Here is a 27,994-nt window from a genome sequence, read left to right on the forward strand (position 1 = left end):
AATTTCAGGGCTCTATTCAACACATTGAGCTCCCTGAACAGCGACATAGAGCTATGCATCAGTGGTCCCCTACCGCCTATGAAAGGCACAGACGAGAATTTCAGCAGATTGTTCTCTCTGAGCAAATGGCTTTTAGCTGCATGCACTGACAAAAATGTGCATTTTATTGACAACTTCAGTTTTTTCTTCGATAGAAGACACCTCTTCGCAGATGCACGGCAACTAAATAAGCAAGGTGCGAAGTTGTTTATGCAGAATGTTTTCCATGCTCTGACCTTGGCCGGAACACAACAATCCAAAACAACAGATTGTGATGAACAACTCCTATCTGCTACCCACGAAGAATCCATAACAAGAGATGGTGTTATGGTTACTGAATTGCCCCCCTCGGCTGAGGGGGGAACGGCCCTGGCGAACGGAGGAGATTTAAAAACAACAGTTACGGTTGTCCCTGTCCTCCCTGACGAGGAACTGATTATGGACGCCATCTCTGCCAAAGTGAATGCAGAGATGGGGTTACTCAGGGAAATGTTTGAAGAGGAGAGTAATGAAGAAGAGTTTTGTGGATTCTCTGCTTCAGCCGTGGCTGGCCCGAACCGTGAGCAAAGTGAACTGGCAACTGACAACGGAGAGTTGACAGAGGAAGAGGAGGGGGCTGGCACAACCGAACAGAGTGAACTGGTAACAGACAATGGAGAGTCGACAGCCATGGACTCAGCCATGGCTGGCCCGAACCATGAGTCAACCAATGCCCCTTCACCCCAATCCTCCTCTTTCTCCCTATCTCCAATGCCTCTTCTAGAATTCACGAATGGAATGAATGAACTCATTAACACTGCGCTAAAAATGACCCCGGCCAGACGCCCGGTCAAAGGCCCGGCGCCACAACCACCACAGGCCAAACGCCCGGCTCCACAACCACCATCCTTGAAAACGCCTGAAATTGACCCCGCCGTGCCCCAGAAATCTGTGGCCTGGGTGCTTTCGCCCCCACCCATCCCTCAACGACCACAACGACAGAAGACCCGGGCCTCCCAACTGGACAATACGTTCAGCCGTTGATGTCAGCTGGGTCCGATATTATACCCAGCAACTAACGTATCTGGACCCGAGGCTCCTCTAGGCGCTTTTATTAAGCAGGCTCACAACATTTCTACTGTAATTTCAAATAGAGTGTCCAGGACAAGCAGTGGCTCTGCTAATTTAGCTAATTTAACGTGCATTCCCTGTAGGGGCTATAGTAGAGTAAAATGTCATAAAATAAACCTGGCACTTTTTAACATCAGGTCACTTTTAAACAAGCCATCCTCTGTACATGATATAATCTGTGAAGAAAAATTAGATATCATTTTTTTAACAGAGACATGGCTGGGCTCAGATGGAGCTGTTGCACTAGGCGTCGCCTGTCCACCAAACTATCATTTTATTCAATCAGTGCGAGAAGGAAAAAGAGGCGGAGGCTTGGCATACATTTTCTCTGATATTTTTAAATTCAAGCCCCTGTATTTTGGAAGTTTTTCATCCTTTGAATATCAAGCTAACTTATTTGAGAGTAAATCCTCTGTTCTAATGATTACGATATATCGCCCACCAAAATGTAGCAAATCCTTATTTCTTACAGAAATATCAGAACTTCTATCTATCTGTTCCACGGACTATGAGAGAACCCTTATTGCTGGCGATACAAATCTACATGTAGACATTGTTACAGATCTTATGGCTATGAGTTTTGTACAATTATTGCATTCCCTTGATTTTGTTCAGCTCACCAACCCACAATCAAGGCCACACTCTTGATGTTGTGATCTCTAAAGGGCTAAATATTTCTATGGACAGAATCATCGCTAAGCCTGACCTATCAGACCATTATTTACTGTGTTTTAATATGACTGTCTCCGATTTAGAAAGAAATAACAGAGAATATACTATAAAAAGGAGATTTTTCGGATCTTCTTCAGCAGAAGAGTTTGCTTGCCATTTTGCATGTTCACCCCCTCTTCCTGATATTAACTCAGTAAATGATATGGTTCACCGTTTTAATCTTAACTTAGAGTCAGCTCTGGATATAGTAGCTCCTATGAAAACTAAAAAGAAACTTAACTCCAAAGTGACACCCTGGATAAACGATCATATACGTTCACTCAAAAAACAATGCCGCAGAGCAGAGCGAGCTTGGAGAAAAAATAAACTAACTATCCACCTACAGATTTTTAAGTCTTCAACAGCCGCCTACAATAAAGCCATGCGCCTGGCTAGGCAGGCCTATTTTTCCGGAATCATTAATGACAATAAGAACAATGCTAGGGTCTTATTCTCTACCATTGAACGCCTTTTAAACCCTCCCCAGTCCTACAAGCAGTCACTCCTTGCCTCTAAAGCAAAGTGTAATGAGTTTGCATCCTTCTTTGACAACAAAATTGAGAACATTCGAGCTGGTATTCTGAATAATACTGTCACAAATGCAAATGCGGTTAATGGTGCCATGTGTAAAAGTGTCGATAAATCTAGGGGGAGCCTAGTATCATTTTGTGCAATTGATGAAGAGGAACTTCGTAAAACCATATCGCAAATGACATCATCTTCTTGCTCGCTGGATGCAATACCCACGCCGTTTCTCAAAGAGGTTGTAGACTGTGTTATTGAAGATATCCTAAAAATAGTAAATAGCTCTATGGCTCATTTCAGTAATATGCTACATTTGTGTAGGTTACTACTGCATATTGTTTATTGTCTCCTTATCCTTATGTAGTATTTCTATATTTTCAGATACCATTCATCATTGTGTATGTTTGTGTCCACCAACTACCTCCTTTATAAAAAAACACATAAAACGCCATCAAGTGTCATCATTGATTACTGCTCTTTGACTGGAGCCCTGTGGTTGGCATAACCTCAACTCCAGAGTATACAGTCCTCCATTTCCAAAGCTATAATATTTCACACTCAGTCTTTCTTTAACCATTACAATACTTATTAATTAGTTGCACCCCGTCGCTACAATGAAAATAGTGCAGTTCAAGTATAAACATAGTATACCTCAAGTATAAGAAAAGTGCAATTCAAGTATGTTTTGAGTATATAAATGGTATACTTCAAGTATGAAAATAGTGCAGTTCAAGTATAAAGGTAGTATACGTAAAGTATAAAAAAAACGTGCAATTCAAGTACACTGCAAGTAAAAGAGTAGTGACCATTAAGTTGACGCATAGTATGTTTTGAGTATATAACTGGTATGGTTCAAGTTTAAAAGTAGTGCAGTTCAAGTATGACCATAGTATACCTCAAGTAAAAGAAGAGTGCAATTCAAGTGCACTGCAAGTAAAAGAGTAGTGTACATTAAATTCATGCATAGTATGTTTTGAGTATATAAATGGTATACTTCAAGTTTAAAATTAATGCAATTCAAATATAAACGTAGTATACGTCAAGTATAAGAATAGTGCAATTCAAGTAAAAGAGTAGTGTCCATCAAGTTCATGCATAGTATGTTCCGAGCATATAAATGCTACACTTCAAGTATGAAAAAAGTGCCGCTCAAATATAAACGTAGTATACCTCATGTATAAGAAAAGTGCAATTCAAGTACACTAGAGGTAAATGAGTAGTGCACATTAAGTTGATGCATAGTATAGTTTGAGTATATAAATGGTATACTTCAAGGATAAAAGTAGTGCAATTCAAATATAAACGTAGTATACGTCATGTATAAGAAAAGTGCAATTCAAGTAAAAGAGTAGTGTCCATTAAGTTCACGCATAGTACGTTAAAGTATAAACGTAGTATACCTCAAGTATAATAAAAGTGCAATTTAAGTACATTCAAAGTAAAAGAGTAGTGTACATTACGTTCACACATAGTATATTTTCAGTATATGAATGCTATACTTCAAGTATGAAAATAGGGCAGTTCAAGTATAAACATAGTATACGTCAACTATAAAAAACATGCAATTCAAGTACACTGCAAGTAAGAGAGTAGTGTACATTAGTGTCCATTAAGTTCACGCATAGTACGTTAAAGTATAAACGTAGTATACCTCAAGTATAATAAAAGTGCAATTTAAGTACATTCAAAGTAAAAGAGTAGTGTACATTACGTTCACACATAGTATATTTTCAGTATATAAATGCTATACTTCAAGTATGAAAATAGGGCAGTTCAAGTATAAACATAGTATACGTCAACTATAAAAAACATGCAATTCAAGTACACTGCAAGTAAGAGAGTAGTGTACATTAAGTTCACACATAGTGTGTTTTGTGTATATAAATGGTATACCTAAAGTATAAGAAAAGTGCAATTCAAGTACACTGCAAGTAAAAGAGTAGTGTACATTAAGTTCACGCATAGTATGTTTGGAGTATATAATAGTGCAGGTCAAATATAAACGTAGTATACGTCAAGTATAAGAAACGTGCAATTCAAGTACAATGCAAGTAAAAGAGTAGTGTCCATTAAGTTCACGCACAGTATGGTTTGAGTATATAACTGGTATTCTTTAAGTATAAGAAAAGTGCAATTCAAGTACACTGCAGGTAAAAGAGTAGTGTCCAGTAAGTTCACGCACAGTATGTTTAGAGTATATAACCGGTATGGTGAAAGTTTAAAAGTAGTGCAGTTGAAGTATGACCATAGTATACTTCAATTATAAGAAAAGTGCAATTCAAGTACACTGCAAATACAAGAGTAGTGTACATTAAGTTCAAGCATAGTATGTTTGTAGTATATAAATGGTATACCTCAAGTATGAAAATAGTGCAGTTCAAATATAAACGTAGTATATGTCAAGTATAAGAAACGTGCAATTCAAGTACAATGCAAGTAAAAGAGTAGTGTCCATTAAGTTCACGCACAGTATGGTTTGAGTATATAACTGATATTCTTCAAGTATAAGAAAAGTGCAATTCAAGTACACTGCAGGTAAAAGAGTAGTGTCCATTAAGTTCACCCACAGTATGTTTAGAGTATATAACTGGTATGTTGCAAGTTTAAAAGTAGTGCAGTTGAAGTATGACCATAGTATACCTCACGTATAAGAAAAGTGCAATTCAAGTACACTGCAAATACAAGAGTAGTGTACATTAAGTTCAAGCATAGTATGTTTGTAGTATATAAATGGTATACCTCAAGTATGAAAATAGTGCAGTTCAAATATAAACGTAGTATACGTCAAGTATAAGAAACGTGCAATTCAAGTACAATGCAAGTAAAAGAGTAGTGTCCATTAAGTTCACGCACAGTATGGTTTGAGTATATAACTGGTATTCTTCAAGTATAAGAAAAGTGCAATTCAAGTACACTGCAGGTAAAAGAGTAGTGTCCATTAAGTTCACGCACAGTATGTTTAGAGTATATAACCGGTATGGTGCAAGTTTAAAAGTAGTGCAGTTGAAGTATGACCATAGTATACCTCAAGTATAAGAAAAGTGCAATTCAAGTACACTGCAAATAAAAGAGTAGTGTACATTAAGTTCACGCATAGTATGTTTGTAGTATATACATTTTGTGTAAATAAATATGGTACCCCTCAAGTATAAGAAAAGTGCAATTCAAGTACACTGCAAGTAAAAGAGTAGTGTACATTAAGTTCACGCATAGTATGTTTGGAGTATATAAATGGTATACTTCATGTATGAAAATAGTGCAGTTCAAGTATAAATCTAGTATACCTCAAGCATAAGCACTACAGGTGCACAGTGTAGGGCAACTACCTCAAGCAGCCAGTGTGAGAAATATACAAGTATACACCCACAAGCCAGATACTGTATAAGAACACAGTACTATAGAATATAGGCTGCACTTGAAATGAAGGAAAAGTATACTTAAACTTTTGCTGTGTACTCGTCAGTATAAACTAAGTATACTTTTGTTAAGTATATTCCTGATAGTACATTTTAAGTAAACAGAAAAGTATACTTACCAAAGTATTAGTTTAGACAAAGTATACTTAGTTCATAACAAGTATACTCAGAGTATACGTAAGTATACTACTTTTTGGTAAGGGTTGACATCTCATCGAATCGCTTCTTTACGGCAGCTAGTATGGCGTCAGCCAGCGGCCTGCAGTGCTTGAGCTGCAACTTGGCTGCCTCCACGTTGGAAGTCAATATGGCAATGGTCGGAAGCAGATATCCCATCTGTATATTCGCTTCTCCCTGCAAGTAGGGATGGGATGATATTAAAATGTCATGTGACGATTATTGCGACCAAAGAAATTGCAATCTACAATATCCCCATAATCTGGGGAGGAACATTTGCCAAAAGAAAAATAGCAGATCTACGACTACAACCTCAACACGTCACAACGCGCTGCAAGCTTTTAGATCTGCGATTTCTTTGGCAAAGATATTTGGTAGAGAGCAAAACAAAAAAGGTGAAGGTGAAATCTCCACTTTAATATTTTGAGTGTTTGCACGATAAACTATATTATTGCCCATCCCTACCTGCAAGATGTTGGTGGACTTGGCCACTGGGGTCATGACGGTGACATACTCCTTCAGGAACGTGATGTCAACTGGACTGAGCCTGTGAAAAAAAGAAACACAAAAAAACACAGTTTTAACATTTTATATAAACATTTTTAATCAAATTCAAGTTTTAATTTGTGTGAGCCTATTGTGGTATTAAACCTACATTGGAACCTTTAACTCGGTGCAGATAGTTCTCAAGGCTGGCTCCCCCTTCTCCTTCAAGATCCTCAGCAGCCTCTCCACAGCCATGAAGAGAGAGTTCCACCGGGTAGGCATTGGGCGCACCAACTGAAGGGAGCAGGCATCTTCCACAGCTTCAGCTGCTTGTTGAGATCTCCCACACTTGTTCCACATCACTTGACACTTGGCGAATGCTGACCGAGACACCCTTTTGTAGCTATCGGAGGAGGCACTCGCTTTTTCGGCATCAACTGTAGCAACCAAATTCAGGAGATGGCAAGCACACCTTTGATGCTTTGGCAGCTCAAACTCAAAGCCATCATTTTCATCAAGGATGTCTGCAACGTTGACAAACTCCACTTCTTCTTCCTGCTCCTCCTCTTCATCGTCAGAGGTGGGCTCCGTCTCATCACAGGCTTCATCTTGTTCTTCATTGTTGTTTGTGTCTGCGGCGGCGGCGTAAACCTTGAAAGCCTTCAAGAAGTTGGACCCATTGTCTGTTGTCGTCCTGACAATTTTGTTTCTGATCCCGTATTCTGAATGGATGTCGTTGAGTGCATTGGCCAAAACGTCAAATGTGTGGGAACCCCTCAGTCTTCGACAGGCGAGGGCTGCTGAGCGTCTAGCCAGGGTTTCAGGATCGATCCAGTGACAGGTAACGCCAAGAAAGCCCTGTCTGAAGACTGTCCAGCAGTCTGTGCACGTGCCAACGTGGTCCACTGCCTTCAGGGCCTCAATGACCCCTGTTTTCATTTTCTTGGCTGCTGCTTCAATTTTTTATCGCAGGGTGGGCCTTGAGAGGACTGTAGCAGTCGGCTGAAGATCATAGACAAGATTTTTGAAGGATTCTTTCTCCACAATAGAGAACGGCTGGAGCCCTTCAACGACAAACCTCACAATCGCTGCATCCACAGTGCTTTGTGATACCGTGGATTTGGAATCGAGCAGTGTTGTCTGTTTAAGGCTGGAACTTGAAGGTTGAGATCCCCGTTTTCTTACTGCTGCCGTAAGTGCTTCATATCTTTTCAGAGAATGTTTGTGCAATCTCTACAAACAAGAGGGAAAAAAACACAAACACACAAATGTTAGCGCAACAATACTTAAGATTTTCACAACAGCTTGTGTTAATACATTTCAGACATTTTGATATCAAGTAGTAGGATAAACATCAACATGTTTGATTAACCCATTTAGGCCTAGGATTATTGACTGCTTTAACTATTGAAAAATAGCAGATATACAAGCTCACAGCGCGGCACCGAGTGCCGCCCTGCGAGCTTGTAGATCTGCTATTTTTCAATAGTTAAAGGAGTCAAAACCCCCATAGCACTCCCCTTCCCTCGATGACCACACATGAAGCTAGATAGCATTTTTAGGTTTTAGAAAAATATTTTGTACTGATTAGGTGCGTGATTTACCCATGTTACTGTTACTCTTTTTCTAGATTGATAGTCCTATATGCTATGCATTTGTTGATGTAATACTGACTGACATATTATCTGGCTTATTATATTGATGTATGACCTGCTTATTGTAAGTAGTTTTGGATTAAAATCATCTGCTAAATGCCTAATCTGTAACCCTGGAAATATTTGAAGTTGCTTGATTCATTATGTAATATTCATTATGTCAGACACACACACACATACCCCATTCCTATACAAACCCATTGTAACTTCAATTTAATTAATCTCTCTCTCCTCAGCACCCTCTGAGGAGGAGAAAAAGAACAGGGTCCATGGGTTTGTATAGGAAGGGGGTGTTTCTGATAACAAATAAATATCTAAACACTGAATCAAGCAAATTAAAATCTCTCCAGGGTCAGGGTGGTCACAAAAGCCCGATTAAATAAATTGACCAAAGGGAAATATCCCTTTAACATGTCTAGTGCAATGCACACAATGTAGAAACTAATTCAAAGTATTTAATTTGCTGTAATGATTTTCATTAAATATGTAATTCTCTTTTCATAGCATGTAGGATCTATTCATTCTTATAAATACGTTTCCATCAAAACCAAACGAAAAATATAAAAATCACTTCAGTGAATAAATAAACTAAAGGCCTTGTAGCGCCCGTTAGCATCAGCGCTAGTAGCATTTAACATGTTAGCTTCGTCTATGCTATGAAAAGCCCATGTTAATGTAGCTTTGAGCTAACGAGCTGCCGGAGCTAGTTCAATAACAAGAGTCATTTTGTACCTTGTACGACTACGGGCACACTTACCTTAACATGCACCTTGAGGTTCGAGGGTGAGTTATTGAATGCCAGCAGTTCTTTTTTCAGAGGCAAACACAAGAGGCACTTAAACCGGTAAGATGCACCTTCCTTCGTCTTCCCCACGTACTTGAACATTGCATCCAGATAAGGCCACGGGTTTTTGGATGGTGACTGTGTTTCAGCCGCCGAAGCAGACGTGCCACTGCCAGTAGCAACAACTGCTTCTGTGTCTGCTGTATCGTCTGTATCAGAGGAGGAAGCCATGGCGACTTTGTCGTCTGTCGAACGCAGGCAAACTGTACACTTTGTTGTCTTTCTGTGACGGCGTGTTGTCCGTACATGTCCATTTTGCAAGCAGTGAGTGAGCGACCCTTTCTTCTTCTTTGTTTTGGAGCCCCGCGTGCGCAACTGCGCATGTACAGGCTGAGGCTGTGAGGGAGCGCTGCAGCTGTATTCCTCCGTACTAATCAAACAGAGACAGACTGCTATGATATTAAGATTTTTTTAATTTAGTGCCTACAAAAAAGTAGCGAGTAACGAGGTGTCAATTTTAATGTAGTGGAGTAAAAGTACGATTTTTTCCTTTTAAATGTAACTAAGTAAAAGTAAAAGTTCAGGGTTGAAAAAATATAAATAAAAGTACAAATTCTCAAATTTTGTACTTAAGTACAGTAACGAAGTACTTGTACTTCGTTACTTTACAACACTGCCAGGATGACACCAGGATACTGACACTAGGACCATAATACTGACACCAAGATACTGAGCAGGATACTGACAACAGGATACTGATTGCTTATGGTACTGAGCCATGGAACAGCACCCCTGCGTCATGACCAGTGTTGCATTGGTGATTCAATGTTTTGGTGGAGGCCTGTGTCGAGCCATCGCACCTCCTGCATCGAGCCACGGCATCGCACGGCTGCAGCATCGCTCCAGGCTTGCTCGTCCATGTTCACCCAGGTATTGAGCTCGACTTTGCCGCCACGACATGCATCCAAACACGCAAACGTCTCCCAAGCCTTCAGCACCCGGCTAGTGACAAAAAAAAAAAGTATAATGTCTGCTCTTCTATTCGTGTTATCGGTCCATGGGTGTATTTATTTCTTTATGTTTTACCTGCTGTAATTATCATGTCACCAACTCAATATAGCATGGTAATGATGTAGTTATTTAAGCCTTGTTTACTCCCCACATTTAGTCACCCTGAAGAAGGCTGTGTACTGCAACACGTATTGTGCGTTTTGTTGTTGTTTTACTTTATTGCCATGGAACAGCCAAAACAATGAAGGTTTTTTTATTTCTCCACATGAGTGCCTTGGCCCTAGAATTGTTTTGTTCTTTGACTTCCTCAAACATAGACAAATACTGTGTTTTCATGAATTATCTTTCTTTCCTTCAAAGTATAAACAAACAGATTGAAAACCGCATGGGCTGTGCAGGAAATTGGTTTGGAAATTGGTGCAAAAACATATAAGCACCACACACAATACCAGTGGAGTAAAGTAACTAGGTGAGGTAAGTCTACTTTCCTGTAGTATTTACAATTTTCAGTAATTTTACTTCTACTCCACTACATCTCAGAGGCTTTTACTCCATTACAATTATATGAAGACTTTAGTTTATTATTACGAAACACACATTAACCACTTCATTTCGACCATTTGTAAATATGCTATGCTATTTTCCAAAGATTTGTATGCATTTTGAACTTGTGCAATGGGAACGTTCTGCATAATGACTTTAACTTTTCATACTTTAGTAAATTGTGATGCCAACACTGTTGTACTTTTACATAAGTACATTTTGAATACAGGACTTTTACGTGTTACAGTGCATATCTATGTTGCAGTTTTAGTTTTACTTAAGTAGGCCTACTTCTTCCATCACTGCATTATACACTGTACAGAGACAACAGTGCTAACAGTGTTCACAGTATTAACAAATCGTATTCCAGACCAATGATGACTTAAAGGACCACTTCACCTCTGGGACAACCAGATATTATTTTATTGTTGTTTGGGACACGATCAACACAATCCTGAGTTACGTTTTGTGTTCAATCTGTGTTTTTAGATATTTTAGTATTTCAGCATGCTACAACTGGTCATATGATGCATTTTGCAACAATAAAATAAGATCTGGTTGTCCCAGAAGTGAAGTGGTCCTTTAATGTCTAGTCTAAAGTAACATCAGTTCATTGCTATTTCATAATAGGGTTGTTATTTACGGGGAAAAAAAGGAAAAAGAAAAACGAGACATAAAGACATAAAGTCTAGTAACAACATAGCCTCCTTGCCTAAATCACAGTCATTGGTGAAGCCACAAAACATATGCTTGTGGGCAATGTTTCCATCCCCCTAATCCGTGTGTACACATCTATCTATCTATCAAATTATATAAAAAATACTTTATTACCTCCCTCCACCCCAACCATCTGCTTGGAGAAAAGAGGAAGGAAAGTATACAGATGACTCATGTCGCATGGCAACCAAGCCAGGTTCCCCCGGGGTCTGCAGGACCACTGTTGCTCCAATCATCACCTCAGAGAAACGGGCTAGACGCGGCTGTGAGTCATATGTTCAACCTCTTGATGGTTGAAAAGCCGTGGAGGGGGTGTCGAAGTGTGCTGTGTCTGGGTCCATGCTGAAGTTCGGTGAATGTTAACCTGGTGAAATGCTAACCTGCCGACGCTGGTGAGTAGCTAACCTGCCGACGCTGGTGAATGTTAACCACTATCCTAAACCTAACCCAAACCCTGACCCTAACCTCAGTGGGTCTGAGGGAACATAGGGTCGAGGGAACATAGCCATGATCTCCTGTGTCTGTGTGAACAGTGAACATACCGGTACATAGCACCCAGAGGTGTTCATCTCAGCAGGGTGGTGGTGGGGGATCAGCACATAATGATCATTATGATAATGATCATAATTGCGACCGTAGGTCGCATTTACTACCAAAACCTCCACCGGCTGTCCGTCCGTCCGTGAGTCAGTCAGTCAGTCAGTCAGTCAGTCAGTCAGTCACACGTCACACGTCACACTTTTGCCCTGCTCATATCTCCACAACCGTTGCCCCCATCCATGCCAAATGTTGCACACACACTCCTTACCTGCCAAACTACAACCTCCAAGGACCCCCGGAGCTCCAGGGACCCCCAGGGCCCTGGGAGACCCCCAGGTGTAAAAAAATGTCCGTCCGTGAGTCATACGTCACACGTCACACTTTTGCCCTGCTCATATCTCCACAACCGTTGCCCCCATAGGGAGTCTTACTGGTGATATATGTATATATTATTCGATCCCTCTCTTGATGTACCTTGCTCTTTACTGTACTCTGTTCTTGTTTTTCTTTCATATTTGTCTTACTTCTCTGTAACACTGAGTCTGCTGTGCTGTGCTGCCTCTGGGCAACTGATTTTCCCCCTTGGGATAATAAAGGTATCTATCGATCGATCGATCTATCTATCTATCTATCTATCTATCTATCTATCTATCTATCTATCTATCTATCTATCTATCTATTCACCTGGACTTACATTGATCTGAACTGATGCTGTCAGTGATTTCATGTTTTTTTTTTCTTTTTGGAGTTAACAATGCGGGAAGGAAATCTGAGCATGCAATTTTTATTTGTGCTGAATCCAAATGTGTAGGCTTCAAAGAGCTTTCTACCCCCACTTTTCACCATAGCTGTGTATCCCAAGCAAAACATGCTTTGCGGAAATCACTACAGATTAGAGGCTTTAACACAGCGAACTTCAAAGTGTTGTTATAGGGGATATAGATTAAAAAGCCCTTTCTATAATAATAGAAACACATTTATGAGCCAGTTTAACAGTTTTTACAGAGGCAGGGAAATCTTTAGGACAGATTAAACTTCCCACACTTCCATTTGATGTAAATATTAGTTCCAGATTTTCTCCAGGGTTTGTCTGCTTGAGTTGGGAGAAGGGGCATTGACTCTACACAACCTGACCCTCAACCGCGATTGACAATTTGAATGACGATAAAGCAGAACAACCATGATCACTTAACACAAATCTTTTCCTTTCAGTCTGAACAGAGGGAATCCGATGATGGCTCATGTTGTATGTGCACATGATCTGTATGTGCAATTATTTTGATCTACATGCTCACGGTGCGTTACAATAAAACAAAGTGTATTTGTATACACTTTGTACATGTGCATTTTATTTCTTTAGTAAACAGAACATCCATTTTCAGTTTGGGATACCAAAGCATGAACCACCAACTAACAAACATGTCCTTCAATTTCTTGGCTGGTGCAGTTCAGTTACTGCTGCACTTTGGCTGGGCTTGGTTTGGGGCGACAGGGCTAACACTTGCCCATTAATGCTAATGCCTTGTGTCATCTTGCGTTTATGCTGTTGTTTCCTGGCATTTGCATGCTGTCACATTGCATCTCTGTCAGCCTGCCCTATGTGGTCGCCATGTCGATTAGCAGATTAACTTCGACTGGAGGCCCTCGGTTGGGCGGCAAGCATCTGGGCATCGACTCCAGACAGAGGGGGTGTCGGGGCCTGCTCTCGCCTGCTGGGCTGTGAGGCAAGGTGGGCATGCACACACACACACACACACACACACACACACACACACACACACACACACACACACACACACACACACACACACACACACACACACACACACACACACACGTGCACGCGTGTGGTTCGAAGAGACTGGGAGTGAGGCCAGAGAGGCTTGGAGTGTTGGACCAGCTGGTGTTTGGATGTGGGCACACACAGTGAGAGCATGTGATTCACCTGGCCACTTAGCAGAGGCACTAAATCGGCCATGGCTCTCGGCACAGCGGACCCTGCCTAGTGCCTGCACCAGCTTCCAAACCGCTACGTCCTCCTCCTCATCGTCCCAAATGCCACATTTGAGGTCACAGCAGAGCCACACAAACACCACAGATTGGTTCTGTAACTCAAAAGTCGCACCCGCTTCGAACGTTATCAGAACATAGAATGTCCATTATCAGCCTTTATTAACTGCATAGAATGCGCCCATTATGGCCATATTGCCCATACTGAGGAACTCATTATGTTGTTATCAGACATAGTCTCTGTTGATTATGTTCACGTCCCATGGAAAATGCCCATACTCTCGTTCAGGCACTATGTTTTAATCAGACATTCTGTCTGTTGATAATGTACATCACATCGGCCGATATGTCAGTCACGTGACTGCTGTTTTTTTGGTGCACGAACGAGACGAGACCAAATGACTATCGTAATTAAACATAATATATAAAAAGTGTTTTGTCTCAGATCCAATTTAAAAATGTAACTTCTGTTAAATGTTGGTCACAGTTAAGACAAATGTGAAAGGATGACTTGGCAAAAAGCATTTATTTATCCAAATGGATTACCCAGCATGCACCGCGCATATGCTAGAGTGGCTGGCTTGATATTGTATTAATGTCCTACAGTTGTGTTTTATGAAACCCTCATCTCTTGACTCTGTAAAAAATAAGGCGATTTTATGCTTTCCAAGGATGTGCAATGCAAGGACCAACGTTATATTTTGAGTGAATAAAGTAAGCAAAACGATAATATGTTATTTCCTATTTTGAGGACTGACGTCACAGGGCCAGCGTCACGCAGTGGGAGAGTATTTTTTGCAGGTCTTTCAGTCCGAGCGTATAAAAAAAGCAACTGGGTTAAGGTGGAGAGAGCCAATCACAATCTTCCACGGCCTTAAGCCAGTTGCATTTGTCCTACAGTTGACTGAATGACCTGCTATTTCGTCTTCCGCTCTGTGTGTGGACTGTTGGAGGATTGTTTACATCAGGAACAAGAAGCGTGGTGGATTTATGAACGATTCCTGGGTATAAGTCCATTCAGGTAAGATACAATGACGGGGGTTTATGTTGTTACATGTCAGGATGTGTAGTCTGTAATCTGTATGCTTATCTTTGCGACTCACTTAAAGGGACATTCCACTCTCAACAGGGAAACAGCTTTTGAGCTTCTCTCCACATAAACACACTTGTAACTTCAAACTCCATTTTAACCATGATAGATTCATTAAAAACACCCATTATTATTTTTCTGTTGACTCATATTACCCTCCTATGTGAGCAGGCCGTTTTTTTTCCTCATTTATTTTTAATAATTATTTGGGAAAATAGAAAAAAAAAAAGGAAACAATAATTATTAAACATCTCCCCCAGCCAGGGAGCTGAGAGAGATGAAGCAGGGACCCCTTAACTGAGAGAGATGAAGCAGGGACCCCTTAGCTGAGAGAGTGAGATGAAGCAGGGACCCCTTAGCTGAGAGAGAGATGAAGCAGGGACCCCTTAGCTGAGAGAGAGATGAAGCAGGGACCCCTTAGCTGACAGAGAGGGACCGTTAGCTGAGAGATTAAGCAGCTTTGTCTCTCTCTCTCTCTCAGCTAAGGGGTCCCCCTATTAAAGCTAAGGGGTCCCTGCTTAGCTGAGAGAGGGATGAAGCAAGCAGGGACCCCCTTAGCATGCCTTGAATGCTTTGTTGTCAGTATTAAAGTGATAGGTAAAGCCGCTGTTCTTTACTTCAACAGGGGGTCCGGGGGTCCCCAGAGTTACTACAGGGGGGTCTTCCAAATCTTTGAGTGATAGAAACTTTTGTTTATTAACCACTTGAACCCTAGCGTCCATATTCTGAGAAATCTAGCCAAAAATAGCAGATCTCCTATTTTAGGCAGAGAGCTTTGGTGAATAGAGGAAAAGAGCAGACTAAGTACAGAGTGAAAGGTCAAGTTTATTAATATTGACAGTTCAAGTGGTTAAATATCTGAAAACACAAATTGACATGAAAATACACTGATGATTGTGCTATCAAACAATGAAACTATATGGAATCTAATCAATCTATGAACAGGTTGTGGGGGTCCCTGCTTCAATCTCTCTCAACTAATGGGTCCTTGGCCTGAAAACGTTGTTTAATCTGTCAATTATTTAAGCAATTAATCAGATTGTGGCATTTGTTTAGCTATTACCTTATACATTCTGATTAAAGAATAGCTACACATTTGTCAGGCTAAATGGTAACCGTGTTCTTTTCAAATAGGTAATTTAAAAATAAATATTCAAGGCATATTTTTAGCAGGGTTCCCACGGTCATGAAATTACTGGAAATATTTTGAAACAGTCCTGGAAGGTCCAGGAGAAATAGCTATGCATTCTTTGAATATTAGAGGCAGAAATTGTGAAAATAGCCGATCTTCATGCTCACAACGTTGCGAGGCGTTGTGAGCATGTAGATCTGCTATTTTCACAATAGAACAGTGTTATACAACATTTCTCAACTCTTTAGTGCTCGTCAGGGTGCCGGGTCCCCAGTAAAAACATGATTATTTCGGGGTCACGGCCTGAAAAGGTTGAGAACCACTGGCATACACTACCTGTCTTTGGGCATTGTGCATAGGGGTAAGCAACATGTTATTGAGCTGAATTATTGTTATATAGTCCTGTATATTGGGTTAAATATTCTGGAAAAGTTTTGGAAATTAATTGGAAAACATTTGTGGGAACCCTGAGTAATGTGTGTGTGTGTGTGTGTGTGTGTGTGTGTGTGTGTGTGTGTGTGTGTGTGTGTGTGTGTGTGTATTACTACCAGCGGGGCATCCTGGCCTACCAGTTCAAAGAAAGGCCCAAGAACATTCGCTTCATCGACGAGGAAGATGCAGGCTGCCACGGTGCCCCAGCCCCACAGACCAGCTACGTCACCATCATCCCAGCCAACCCCATAAGCACCAGGTAGGCCTGTCACAATTATTACCAGGGTTCCCACGGTCATGAAATTCCTGGAAATATTTTGAGATTAGAATCATATTTTTCCAGTACTGGAAAAGTTTTGGAATTCATCAAGGCTCCTGGAAGGCCCTGGAAAAAATAGCTATGCATTGTCTTTGGTTATTGATTTGGTTAATACCTCTGAAATGGCAAATTAAACATGGGCCAAATTGTCAAATATTAGAGCCAGAAATTGTGAAAATAGCCGATCTACATGCTCACAACGTCTCGCAGCGCAGTTTTGGAAATTAATTGATAAAAAGCTGTGGGAACCCTGTTTTAGTTCTTTAGCACGGTATTAATAGAAATTCCAGCGATTATGTGCCGATTTGATTACGATTACTAAACTAGTAAGACGCCTCAGGGCGACAATTCTTGGCCATCTGGCCAGTGATGTATATCGGACCAGTTACCCATATACTATATGGAGATCCATGTACTGTACGTCCCTTTTATGCCCATACATGGAGATCCCTGTCTGAACCAGCCGCACATAATATGGGCTGTCTTCCTCCACATATGGGCAATTCCATTATGCAGTTCTGTTAGATATGGGCTTAATCAGGAATCTCCATATATGGGCATAAAAGATTCTGGGGAATACCCATATATGGACTTTTACATAGGTGATGTCACCGGATGTATCAAGGGAACCAACCCATATGTAAAAATGTGTACACACACACGTCTACACGGAGATAAGCTGTGACATTTCTCATGGCAACCTTAAGTCGCAATTAGTTGGGGCACTCCAAATTTACACAAACTCTGTTTTTCTCCACAGATGAAGCCCAAACATGCCAGGAAGGTCAACGTTGCGGCTGACTCTGGATTGCCACAGTGACCTCCGAGAGAGCAGCATGGATCTGTCTACAGCAGGATCAGCATGTGCGACCACTGGAGCACTTTTGGACTGAACTCTTTACATTTGGATTTGGTGGACAGATTTGTGGAGTATTTATCTGCAACTGCCTGAGGACAATGAAACAAAATGGACTTCCAGGAGCTGCTCACCAGCTTCTACCGGAATGGAGAGCACCTCCCACGGTCACCAGCCCATTCGCCTATAACTTATTCGCCTTAACAGATTTGGTCCTTTCGCCTGGCCAGGCATTTTGCCTGGCTGCCACGCTGTGGGCAGACAGACAGACAGGTAGACAGACAGACAGACAGACAGACAGACAGACAGACAGACAGAATTTGGCACAGAGCAGAGGAGCGCGAACCAGACACAGAACGTTTGTGCTTGCACCCACCCATCTTACAAACCTTCTTCACCATAATAAAGCAGCAGTAGTAGGCTATCTTCCAAATCAAATTGTATGATGTATATATCAGGAGGACATCATGTCATGACTCATGACCTTGCGCAGCAGTGCACGTATCAATTAATTAATTATTTAGACACTGATTCCAAAGCTCTAATCTGTATGTCTGCTCAATTCTGCTGTAAACATAATGTTGGACTTCGTTCCATTTTGGGGGCTGGGCGGCCAACAAAGTAAATCGTCACTGTCGGGCAGAAACCTTGTATCTCCAAGTTTCAAATGTGTACATTTTTTCGCAAAGCCCTGCTTCATCAAACAAGGCTGTCGCACAAAAGTAGTGAAAACAGCCGATCTACAAGCACACAACGCCTCTTTAATTACTTTATTAAATGATAAATACAAAACAAACGGTTTTCTACCCGACAACGACAAATTATAACTCAAGTAATTGGCCCACTGGCTTGTCACTTGTCATGATCTGAAATGGCAAATCTTTGAGTAGCAGCAGCGCTATGGAGAGAGATCTCTCTCTATAGCGCGCAATTAGGGCCTCTCCAACTATTTTTCCCGGGCTGAATCAGGGGCCCAGCATGTCCCTGGTTCTCAACCTGTGGGTCAGTACTCTGTTAACTGTTACTCTTGTTGCATCGAGGGCAGACGTTTTGAAAATGGTGCATTATCTTGTGGAAGAATACATGGAAAATATATATATAAGCTGTATCACAATACACAATCTTATCACGATTCTTTCTCATGTTGGTTTTTATGTTTATCTTTCAAGTTACTTAACAGTCAACCTCCTACAAGATAACAAAAAATAAAAGGGAAAAAGGATGAGGTTTGACAACTACTGATTTAGACGAAATTGCTAATTCTCTGTATTAACAATTCAACATGCATTGTATCACGATATATACTGTATATAATATATCTGAAGAGGCGTATCAACGATATGTATCACCAAATGCCAATTGTCTTTGTAAGCTTCAGGTGGTTGTTATGGTAACGCCTGCTGTCAATCAAATTGTTGCCTTCATCTGTCAATCACTGTTGGTTTTCGACCGTGTTATGCTGTGCTGGTGCTTTTGTTTTAAGATCTTTTGCATGTTACTGTTTTTGTATCAATAAATGATTTTTCATATCCAACTTAATATCTACTCTCTGGACTTACTAACCACACACTACATGCGTGTATGTTTTATGCTTGTTGCCCGCAGTAGAGCTTATTGGTAAGCCGTGAGTCAGATGATAAACCTTTGTGCTGTATACAGTATGTCTGCTTTACAGTAACAATTAGTGTGCTATTACATAGTAATAATGCAGTGATACAACTAAGCAGTTAAAATTAGCCAAAAATAGCAGATCTACAAGCTCACAATGCCTCGCGCTGCGAGGCCGTGTGAGTTTGTAGATCGGCTATATTCGGCAAAGAGTTTCGTGTCGTGGAGAAAAAGAGCAGACCAAGTACAGAGTGAAAGGTCAAGTTTATTAAGTATTGACGGTTCAAGTGGTTACAGTAAATACTCTGATGATTTTGCTGTCAAATAATGGAACTATGGAATCACTGAAAAGGTTATAGGGGTCCCTGCTTCATTTCTCTCTCAACTAAAGGGTCCTTGGCCTGAACACATTGAAGACCTCTGCTGTAGAGCTCTGTAGACCCTGATATTAGATAGGTGATAGTGGAGGGTTTAGCACACAACACTGTAGAGCTCTGTAGACCCTGATGTTAGATAGGAGGGTGTGGAGTCTATGGTTATCATTCACTATAGGTTATCATTCACCATCGTCGGCAGGTTAATATTCACCAGTGTCAGCAGTTAATCATTCACCAGCGTCGGCAGGTTAGCATTCACCAGCCTCGGACTAATGGGACATCGGACTAATAACATTAAAAAACGCTGCACGCCCCATCTAATGTATCTGTTAATAGACTGAATGTCCTTTTGGACATTAGGATGTCCTAACCCTAACCCTAACCCTAACCCTGTCCGCCGTCTGTCTGCACTGATACTAAACAGTGTCACCACCCACCACCATGGTAATAGCCGCATACTGAAACAATGCACAAATTATATTTGTCATGACTGACATCACTGATACTAAACAGTGCCCAAAATGACTGACATCACGGAGTTGTCACAGACTGGCATGGGCACAGAACACCAAATATGGGCATAACAGAGAGCCAGATATAGATACAATGGGTATTACACAACTTTATCTGAGCTTTATGAAGTTTATAATGAAGTTCATAGTGTATAATGACATCTTATCATAAATACATAAAACTTAATGAAGTTCTTTCTTTCTTTCTTTTTCCTTTATTAATTCAGGGGAGCCCATTGAGAGCAAGCTCTCTTTTTCAAGGACACCCTGATCACATCATAAAAAACCACACAAGCAATGTAAAATACAATAGACAATCAAACCACAGTATAACGTTACAGATGCAGGAAGTACATAACATATAATATAGTTCTTACACAAAACATGTGCATTCACTATGTAGTGTGCCCTCAAGGAGCACTTTAAATGTCCCTATAGAGACCAATCGAACCAGTTTCAGAGATTCCTGAAGTTTATCCCACTTGTGTGGAGCATAATACTTGAAGGCCGTCTTTCCTTGCTCACTATTCATAGTTGGACAGGAATACCTAATGAATACCTGTGAGCGAGTTGCATGTCCAGTGACTATTGGTTCTACCAATGTGGATAAATACAAAGGAAGTTTACCACAGAAGGCCTTATAAATAAATAAAATACAGTGTTGCTCTCTATGAACTGTGAGAGATGGCCAACCTACTTTTTCATATAATAAACAATGATGGGTAAGATAATCATCACCAGTTATAAACCGCAAGGCACGGTGGTAGACAGCATCAAGAGGCTTCAGTGTGGAGAGTGAGGCATGCATGTACACAGCACATCACCATAATCAAAGACCGACATTATAACAGATTGTTCAGCGAGAGAGAGAGAGAGAACAAAGAAAAGTCTGACGATTTGATAACCCTAACCCTACAGCCCATTAGTCCGAAACTAGTGAATGCTTCTGGTGAATTCTAACCCTAAACTTAACCCTAACCAATGTAGGACTAATGAACCTTTGTAGTTATGGGTAGTCCCCTCAGATACAGGGGTCCCCATCCTAAATACTACAGGGTAGTATCAACATCTGTTGTTCATTGGCTAGTTGAAAATAGCATATCTTCTAAGGTTCTGGGTTCAACGTTAAACGTTTTCAGGCCAAGGAGGTCCCTATAACCTTTTCAGTGATTCCATAGTTCCATTGTTTGACAGCAAAATCATCAGAGTATTTACTGTAACCACTTGAACCGTCAATACTTAATAAACTTGACCTTTCACTCTGTACTTGGTCTGCTCTTTTTCTCCACGACACGAAACTCTTTGCCGAATATAGCCGATCTACAAACTCACACGGCCTCGCAGCGCGAGGCATTGTGAGCTTGTAGATCTGCTATTTTTGGCTAATTTTAAATGCTTAGTTGTATCACTGCATTATTACTATGTAATAGCACACTAATTGTTACTGTAAAGCAGACATACTGTATACAGCACAAAGGTTTATCATCTGACTCACGGCTTACCAATAAGCTCTACTGCGGGCAACAAGCATAAAACATACACGCATGTAGTGTGTGGTTAGTAAGTCCAGAGAGTAGATATTAAGTTGGATATGAAAAATCATTTATTGATACAAAAACAGTAACATGCAAAAGATCTTAAAACAAAAGCACCAGCACAGCATAACACGGTCGAAAACCAACAGTGATTGACAGATGAAGGCAACAATTTGATTGACAGCAGGCGTTACCATAACAACCACCTGAAGCTTACAAAGACAATTGGCATTTGGTGATACATATCGTTGATACGCCTCTTCAGATATATTATATACAGTATATATCGTGATACAATGCATGTTGAATTGTTAATACAGAGAATTAGCAATTTCGTCTAAATCAGTAGTTGTCAAACCTCATCCTTTTTCCCTTTTATTTTTTGTTATCTTGTAGGAGGTTGACTGTTAAGTAACTTGAAAGATAAACATAAAAACCAACATGAGAAAGAATCGTGATAAGATTGTGTATTGTGATACAGCTTATATATATATTTTCCATGTATTCTTCCACAAGATAATGCACCATTTTCAAAACGTCTGCCCTCGATGCAACAAGAGTAACAGTTAACAGAGTACTGACCCACAGGTTGAGAACCAGGGACGTGCTGGGCCCCTGATTCAGCCCGGGAAAAATAGTTGGAGAGGCCCTAATTGCGCGCTATAGAGAGAGATCTCTCTCCATAGCGCTGCTGCTACTCAAAGATTTGCCATTTCAGATCATGACAAGTGACAAGCCAGTGGGCCAATTACTTGAGTTATAATTTGTCGTTGTCGGGTAGAAAACCGTTTGTTTTGTATTTATCATTTAATAAAGTAATTAAAGAGGCGTTGTGTGCTTGTAGATCGGCTGTTTTCACTACTTTTGTGCGACAGCCTTGTTTGATGAAGCAGGGCTTTGCGAAAAAATGTACACATTTGAAACTTGGAGATACAAGGTTTCTGCCCGACAGTGACGATTTACTTTGTTGGCCGCCCAGCCCCCAAAATGGAACGAAGTCCAACATTATGTTTACAGCAGAATTGAGCAGACATACAGATTAGAGCTTTGGAATCAGTGTCTAAATAATTAATTAATTGATACGTGCACTGCTGCGCAAGGTCATGAGTCATGACATGATGTCCTCCTGATATATACATCATACAATTTGATTTGGAAGATAGCCTACTACTGCTGCTTTATTATGGTGAAGAAGGTTTGTAAGATGGGTGGGTGCAAGCACAAACGTTCTGTGTCTGGTTCGCGCTCCTCTGCTCTGTGCCAAATTCTGTCTGTCTGTCTGTCTGTCTGTCTGTCTGTCTGTCTGTCTGTCTACCTGTCTGTCTGTCTGCCCACAGCGTGGCAGCCAGGCAAAATGCCTGGCCAGGCGAAAGGACCAAATCTGTTAAGGCGAATAAGTTATAGGCGAATGGGCTGGTGACCGTGGGAGATGCTCTCCATTCCGGTAGAAGCTGGTGAGCAGCTCCTGGAAGTCCATTTTGTTTCATTGTCCTCAGGCAGTTGCAGATAAATACTCCACAAATCTGTCCACCAAATCCAAATGTAAAGAGTTCAGTCCAAAAGTGCTCCAGTGGTCGCACATGCTGATCCTGCTGTAGACAGATCCATGCTGCTCTCTCGGAGGTCACTGTGGCAATCCAGAGTCAGCCGCAACGTTGACCTTCCTGGCATGTTTGGGCTTCATCTGTGGAGAAAAACAGAGTTTGTGTAAATTTGGAGTGCCCCAACTAATTGCGACTTAAGGTTGCCATGAGAAATGTCACAGCTTATCTCCGTGTAGACGTGTGTGTGTACACATTTTTACATATGGGTTGGTTCCCTTGATACATCCGGTGACATCACCTATGTAAAAGTCCATATATGGGTATTCCCCAGAATCTTTTATGCCCATATATGGAGATTCCTGATTAAGCCCATATCTAACAGAACTGCATAATGGAATTGCCCATATGTGGAGGAAGACAGCCCATATTATGTGCGGCTGGTTCAGACAGGGATCTCCATGTATGGGCATAAAAGGGACGTACAGTACATGGATCTCCATATAGTATATGGGTAACTGGTCCGATATACATCACTGGCCAGATGGCCAAGAATTGTCGCCCTGAGGCGTCTTACTAGTTTAGTAATCGTAATCAAATCGGCACATAATCGCTGGAATTTCTATTAATACCGTGCTAAAGAACTAAAACAGGGTTCCCACAGCTTTTTATCAATTAATTTCCAAAACTGCGCTGCGAGACGTTGTGAGCATGTAGATCGGCTATTTTCACAATTTCTGGCTCTAATATTTGACAATTTGGCCCATTTCAGAGGTATTAACCAAATCAATAACCAAAGACAATGCATAGCTATTTTTTCCAGGGCCTTCCAGGAGCCTTGATCAATTCCAAAACTTTTCCAGTACTGTAAAAATATGATTCTAATCTCAAAATATTTCCAGGAATTTCATGACCGTGGGAACCCTGGTAATAATTGTGACAGGCCTACCTGGTGCTTATGGGGTTGGCTGGGATGATGGTGACGTAGCTGGTCTGTGGGGCTGGGGCACCGTGGCAGCCTGCATCTTCCTCGTCGATGAAGCGAATGTTCTTGGGCCTTTCTTTGAACTGGTAGGCCAGGATGCCCCGCTGGTAGTAATACACACACACACACACACACACACACACACACACACACACACACACACACACACACACACACACACACATTACTCAGGGTTCCCACAAATGTTTTCCAATTAATTTCCAAAACTTTTCCAGAATATTTAACCCAATATACAGGACTATATAACAATAATTCAGCTCAATAACATGTTGCTTACTCCTATGCACAATGCCCAAAGACAGGTAGTGTATGCCAGTGGTTCTCAACCTTTTCAGGCCGTGACCCCGAAATAATCATGTTTTTACTGGGGACCCGGCACCCTGACGAGCACTAAAGAGTTGAGAAATGTTGTATAACACTGTTCTATTGTGAAAATAGCAGATCTACATGCTCACAACGCCTCGCAACGTTGTGAGCATGAAGATCGGCTATTTTCACAATTTCTGCCTCTAATATTCAAAGAATGCATAGCTATTTCTCCTGGACCTTCCAGGACTGTTTCAAAATATTTCCAGTAATTTCATGACCGTGGGAACCCTGCTAAAAATATGCCTTGAATATTTATTTTTAAATTACCTATTTGAAAAGAACACGGTTACCATTTAGCCTGACAAATGTGTAGCTATTCTTTAATCAGAATGTATAAGGTAATAGCTAAACAAATGCCACAATCTGATTAATTGCTTAAATAATTGACAGATTAAACAACGTTTTCAGGCCAAGGACCCATTAGTTGAGAGAGATTGAAGCAGGGACCCCCACAACCTGTTCATAGATTGATTAGATTCCATATAGTTTCATTGTTTGACAGCACAATCATCAGTGTATTTTCATGTCAATTTGTGTTTTCAGATATTTAACCACTTGAACTGTCAATATTAATAAACTTGACCTTTCACTCTGTACTTAGTCTGCTCTTTTCCTCTATTCACCAAAGCTCTCTGCCTAAAATAGGAGATCTGCTATTTTTGGCTAGATTTCTCAGAATATGGACGCTAGGGTTCAAGTGGTTAATAAACAAAAGTTTCTATCACTCAAAGATTTGGAAGACCCCCCTGTAGTAACTCTGGGGACCCCCGGACCCCCTGTTGAAGTAAAGAACAGCGGCTTTACCTATCACTTTAATACTGACAACAAAGCATTCAAGGCATGCTAAGGGGGTCCCTGCTTGCTTCATCCCTCTCTCAGCTAAGCAGGGACCCCTTAGCTTTAATAGGGGGACCCCTTAGCTGAGAGAGAGAGAGAGACAAAGCTGCTTAATCTCTCAGCTAACGGTCCCTCTCTGTCAGCTAAGGGGTCCCTGCTTCATCTCTCTCTCAGCTAAGGGGTCCCTGCTTCATCTCTCTCTCAGCTAAGGGGTCCCTGCTTCATCTCACTCTCTCAGCTAAGGGGTCCCTGCTTCATCTCTCTCAGTTAAGGGGTCCCTGCTTCATCTCTCTCAGCTCCCTGGCTGGGGGAGATGTTTAATAATTATTGTTTCCTTTTTTTTTTTCTATTTTCCCAAATAATTATTAAAAATAAATGAGGAAAAAAAACGGCCTGCTCACATAGGAGGGTAATATGAGTCAACAGAAAAATAATAATGGGTGTTTTTAATGAATCTATCATGGTTAAAATGGAGTTTGAAGTTACAAGTGTGTTTATGTGGAGAGAAGCTCAAAAGCTGTTTCCCTGTTGAGAGTGGAATGTCCCTTTAAGTGAGTCGCAAAGATAAGCATACAGATTACAGACTACACATCCTGACATGTAACAACATAAACCCCCGTCATTGTATCTTACCTGAATGGACTTATACCCAGGAATCGTTCATAAATCCACCACGCTTCTTGTTCCTGATGTAAACAATCCTCCAACAGTCCACACACAGAGCGGAAGACGAAATAGCAGGTCATTCAGTCAACTGTAGGACAAATGCAACTGGCTTAAGGCCGTGGAAGATTGTGATTGGCTCTCTCCACCTTAACCCAGTTGCTTTTTTTATACGCTCGGACTGAAAGACCTGCAAAAAATACTCTCCCACTGCGTGACGCTGGCCCTGTGACGTCAGTCCTCAAAATAGGAAATAACATATTATCGTTTTGCTTACTTTATTCACTCAAAATATAACGTTGGTCCTTGCATTGCACATCCTTGGAAAGCATAAAATCGCCTTATTTTTTACAGAGTCAAGAGATGAGGGTTTCATAAAACACAACTGTAGGACATTAATACAATATCAAGCCAGCCACTCTAGCATATGCGCGGTGCATGCTGGGTAATCCATTTGGATAAATAAATGCTTTTTGCCAAGTCATCCTTTCACATTTGTCTTAACTGTGACCAACATTTAACAGAAGTTACATTTTTAAATTGGATCTGAGACAAAACACTTTTTATATATTATGTTTAATTACGATAGTCATTTGGTCTCGTCTCGTTCGTGCACCAAAAAAACAGCAGTCACGTGACTGACATATCGGCCGATGTGATGTACATTATCAACAGACAGAATGTCTGATTAAAACATAGTGCCTGAACGAGAGTATGGGCATTTTCCATGGGACGTGAACATAATCAACAGAGACTATGTCTGATAACAACATAATGAGTTCCTCAGTATGGGCAATATGGCCATAATGGGCGCATTCTATGCAGTTAATAAAGGCTGATAATGGACATTCTATGTTCTGATAACGTTCGAAGCGGGTGCAAGTCGCAGGTTGGAATCCCTGCACTCCAGGGCTATGAGCCACATGTATCCTGTTTGCGTATAAGTAGCCTAAATGTATTACAAGATTTGCCATAGTTTTGTGCTTTTTCTGTTTTAACATTACTCTAATAGACCCCTAATAGCCAGGTGTGGTTATAATATGCAAATATGTCTTCCCTGTGTATTTTTGGTTTCTTCCTGAAAGCTGAAAGCCTCTGAGTCAAAAGGCCCAATCAATATACTGTACACCGCTTTAGTGACACACTAAAATCATCCTCTCCCCTTATTATAAATACCAGTAAGACTCCCTTATCGGGAGATAAGCAACCGTCAGGTCGCATGTATACACAACCTCATGGTGGCGCTAGAAGAGGGGCATGTGAGATATCAGGGGCAGAGGTTGTGGTTTGCCAGCCAAGGAGTGTGTTTGCAAAGTTTGGCATAGATAGGGGCAACGGTGCCGGAGATAAGAGTAGGGCCAAAAGTTGACATGGCGGACAGATTGACTGACTGACAGACTACTTTCTGTAGACCTATATCTAGTATAAAAACTACTACCAGTAAGACTCCCTAATCGGGAGATAAGCGACCGTAGGTGGCTTATCTCCACAAATAGGGCAAAAATTTGTTTTTCCAAAATCTTCCTGATCCATGTTGATGACATGAGTGTAGACATGCTGTGTAGTGATATTCGTGATTTTCGGGCAAAAACTGTAGGAGCAGTGTCCAAAAATCTGTTGTGCGCTGCAGTGGCAGGGGGTCCTCCACTGGGGGCGCCACCACTTTTGCATCCGTTCTGGAGCACCAGGAGTCGGTGGTCCCCGGGAATTCCCCGTGAGCAGCCCCGTTGGGGTGGTCATTTGGTCATTTTTGCACATTTGGTCATTTTTTACATCTGGGGGTCCCCCAGGGACTCCGGGGGTCCTTGGAGGTTGTAGTTTGGCAGGCAAGGAGTGCGTGTATAAAATCTGGCATGGATCGGGTCAACGGGTTTAAGAACATTATTATTATTTTTGGTCATAATTGTGCAGTATAGTCCTTCTTATAGATAAGATCATTGGAAATGTGTCATTGGCATACAGGCAGTCAGTCAGCATACAACAATGAAACACG

At 41.1% G+C, this 27,994-nt stretch overlaps 2 long non-coding RNA genes across 2 annotated transcripts; one reads left to right on the top strand and one right to left on the bottom strand.

Annotated features, from left to right (window-relative positions):
* Positions 1-14,330: 14,330 nt before the first annotated feature.
* LOC308306985 lies at positions 14,331-17,853 on the top strand. Its single transcript, XR_013963192.1, has 3 exons — positions 14,331-14,745; positions 16,498-16,637; positions 17,458-17,853. It is a non-coding gene; the product is annotated as an uncharacterized lncRNA (long non-coding RNA).
* Positions 17,854-23,056: 5,203 nt separating this feature from the next.
* LOC308306591 lies at positions 23,057-26,386 on the bottom strand. Its single transcript, XR_013963172.1, has 3 exons — positions 25,972-26,386; positions 24,076-24,215; positions 23,057-23,269 (listed from the first exon to the last, which is right to left on the bottom strand). It is a non-coding gene; the product is annotated as an uncharacterized lncRNA (long non-coding RNA).
* Between the last annotated feature and the right edge of the window lie 1,608 nt (positions 26,387-27,994).

Source organism: Nannobrachium achirus (assembly GCF_963921795.1).
Source record: "Nannobrachium achirus genome assembly, chromosome: 21".
Lineage (NCBI taxonomy): Eukaryota > Metazoa > Chordata > Actinopteri > Myctophiformes > Myctophidae > Nannobrachium > Nannobrachium achirus.